Here is a 3,473-nt window from a genome sequence, read left to right as displayed (position 1 = left end):
GGCGCTTTTTCATTTGAATTTGTCTTTGGCACAAGAGCCGTAATATCACATTAAACCTAATTATGAGGCACTCATAACATAATTTGGTTTTCTGTGTGAATAGATTTGCCAACTGACTCTTCAGTTACATTGTGTATGTACTGCACTGTGGTGTTAGTGAGATTTTGTGACATTGAACAGCTTTAGCTAATATCATTAGCGGCATATTATGCTAGCTTACATCCCTACCCCTCCTGCCCTCAACCTGCTGTCCTTTTGTTTTTGTTTTTTTTTTTGCTGCACATTGAGAGACGACTCTATTCTGCATTTCACCAGGAGTCAAGCTGATGGATTGTGGGTTCAAGGTGTTATGGTAAGAAAGTATATTCTATTTTCGCTTAAGGTTTCTGTAACTTAATTATAATAGGTTTTTTATAATTATTAGGTGCATGCATACTCAAATAGACCACCCTATTAATACAACTGAGAAATCCAAAATCTGCCATAGGTTTAACTTATACCTGTATGTATTGTCAGAAAGGTGATTACTGGACTCACATTAATGCACACTTGAACTAAAATGAGGTTGTAACTTGTGGGTTGTTGGGTTGCAAATCAGAAACAAACATCTTTGGATTTTTTTTAATCCCATAAGATCTGGAAACACAGTTTTTATTCAACAAAACATTACTGATTAACCAAGCACAGTGCCTGCTGTTATTTCAAAATAATTTTATGTCATTTCAGATAAAATGCAGCATACCAGTGCATCCCAAACATGCCTTTACAGTCAAGGTTTCTGACGGAGCTGAGTTTCTCTCTGACAGTCTGCTGAAAGTGTTTGCAAAGTGATCGGGGGAACAGGGCACAAAGCTAAAGGATGTAGCTGCCATGATGACAGTAAGAACTTTAAAATTCTTTAACTACAAAGTGTATATGTATTGCATTAGGTCAGTAAAATAATTTTATGCTGCATCCATTGAAACAGTCAACTATTACCTGTGAGTACAGATTCCACTGAAAGGATGCCATAATTTGTCATGCATTTACTGAGAAAAATTTATCTTTTTTTAAAAATATATGTTCTAGAAACTATATATCCATAAAGTTGATGTCGAACAGGAATTTTTGATATTGCTTTGTAGATGCTGGTGTTGCATGTTGACTGGTTTAAAAAGTCAAGAGTTTTTGTCTGGGATCATTTTCTTCTGTGCTACTGAAAAGTTCACAAATCTCTGTTTTCTTTGTTATAATACTTTAGGATGACATTAATGCTCAAAGGGAGTCCCTCATCAAAGTGCTCCGCGTCTGTGTGAAAGACAATTGCAACATCTTGGTGCAGGAGTTCATGGTGAGTGTTTTATGAGTAGATTGTGGCTTTGCAACATTTAAAAATGCATTTAGTTATCCATTTGATCCTCATTGGACTGGTTAGGACCAGTAGTCCTCTTTAATAATTTGAAGTTCACATGAGGCCTGGTAGCGAACTCGGCCGCCGGCCCTTGAGGCCCCACCCCCACCCCTGTATTAGGGGTCACATCAGTGTGAAAAAACTTTAAATTTGTCATTCTAGTGAACAAAGGAAAATCCCACCAATATTTACATTAGCTTTTGTTTGAAAAAAAAAAAAAATGACCAACTGACCAACAGCTAACCAAATTGTGGGGCTGAAAGTCTAAATTCTAACATCTTCTGAGTGACATAACCTGGATTTCTGATGGGCTGGTGTCTTTCTAACAAAAACTAATGTAAAGCATTTGAAATTATTATGTTTTTCACTCTCTCTTAGAAACTCTGTTAGACCATGAATGGCAGCATGGCAGGCCACTCTTTGGCTATAGCTATTTACTATGTTGCTTTCATTGGTTTAAATTACTCTAACATTAGAACTGGTAGATTCAAAGAGATGAGTTTAAAAAGGAATCTTAAAAAAATGTTTTGTGTTTAACCAGGACTTGACTGAGGCCACTGCACAGATTGAGAAAACCACAATGAACATCTGTCTCCAGAGGATGCGCCAGGCAATGACTTTTCTGATGTTGGCATCATCATCGAGGGTATAGTAGTTCTTCAAGATCTGGATAACGTGACCTTTGCAGTAGCCATGCTTTTTGGACCTTTTTTATTCCTTCAATATGAGTTACCCATCACAGCTCTGCTGCACTTTTGAGGTGATTCAAAGGGTGGTAATGGAGTTGGATGCAACTCAGCTCTCAAGAAAAGCTCACAACTAAGACAAAACTGCTCCTGCAAGGAAAGCTCACTGTTATGCATGCGAGGTGATCAGCTCTAGGTGAGAGGACATTTAAATCTCACACTTGTTCTGCTGCATTTTTGAAGCTCAATTCCAGGAACAGATTGCAGGGTTCATTGTTATATACTCTGCAACTGCCATGAGGACGAGCCGTTTTTTTTGTTGTTGTTTGTTTTTCCTTTTGCTCTGTACAAGTTCTCTGTTTGTCTGTTTGGCAGCATTTTTAAATTTCTCTTTGTATTTTTTCTTTCTTTTACTAGTGAAGAGATGTAGTGTAAACAGTTATACAGTCTAAATATCCCATATGGGTCGTGTGAAATGGTATTTTCATTTTCATTCAGTTGAAGTAAAGAATGTTGAATATTTCTAAGTGTGCTGTTTTGAACCAAGATGTCACAGTATGATCAGTGCTGTAATTTTTGACAGTCACTGTATCAATGTTATTTTTGAGTCTCTTGAATAAAGTTTTTGACCTGCAAGTGCTAATTTCTTTAGTTATTGGGGTAAAATGGGTAATGTTAATAGGAAGGTGTTTGCCAATTCAGTAACCTAATTTAATGTTAATGGAAACTAACATTACCTCAAATTGTTTAGTTATAATTGTTGTTTAACTGAATCTTGACGTCAGAGGCCTTAAATAGAATGTTTTGTATTGTCCTGTAACATTTTTCAAAAGAAACAGTCTAATTTCTTTGCTGTGATTGATTCCAGAGAACACGGAAGAACTGACATTATTTAACTGTTGATTTATATAGATTCAGTGGAGGAGTAATGTCAGTTTAATTCTTTACCTACTGTCAATGCAGTGAAATTGGACATTTTGTTTTGAAAGGTTACTGGTGGATGCCAGCAACCATCTTGGAAGAGAACAATACAATCTTTTATAAGGCCTCCATTTGAAAATTGTGTATTTGATACTAGAATATAATAGCAAAATGTAATTTGAAGATAACATGTAGTATTTAAGTGACCAAGTAGTATTGGGTAAAAGTTATTGAATAGTGTTGGGATAAAGTGAAAAAATTGTGAAGGATTAAAATATTCCAAGAGCTCAAATTACTTCATCAAAACATGTTTAAGTCACATTTTATCAACACAAATTGCACAGGTTTATTGAACATGAATAAATTGTGTTAATTTAACTCAATTGTTTAAGTTGCTGCCAAAGCAAAACATCTGTGTGCAACAAATGTCCACCATTGAATTAAGTAAATCCAACAACATATTTTTTTCAGTGTAG

The 3,473-nt window shown here is 35.6% G+C and overlaps 1 long non-coding RNA gene across 1 annotated transcript; it reads left to right on the top strand.

The window, feature by feature from the left end:
* The first annotated feature begins 322 nt into the window (after positions 1–322).
* On the top strand, positions 323–3,473 carry LOC146511573 (uncharacterized). The gene is made up of 4 exons (XR_014876268.1): positions 323–352; positions 727–879; positions 1,241–1,330; positions 1,932–3,473. It is a non-coding gene; the product is annotated as an uncharacterized LOC146511573 (long non-coding RNA).

This window comes from Neolamprologus multifasciatus, chromosome 9, assembly GCF_963576455.1.
Source record: "Neolamprologus multifasciatus chromosome 9, fNeoMul1.2, whole genome shotgun sequence".
Taxonomy (NCBI): Eukaryota; Metazoa; Chordata; class Actinopteri; order Cichliformes; family Cichlidae; genus Neolamprologus; species Neolamprologus multifasciatus.
The sequence above is the reverse complement of the archived record's forward strand: the minus strand, read 5'-3'. Positions and strand labels throughout refer to the sequence as shown.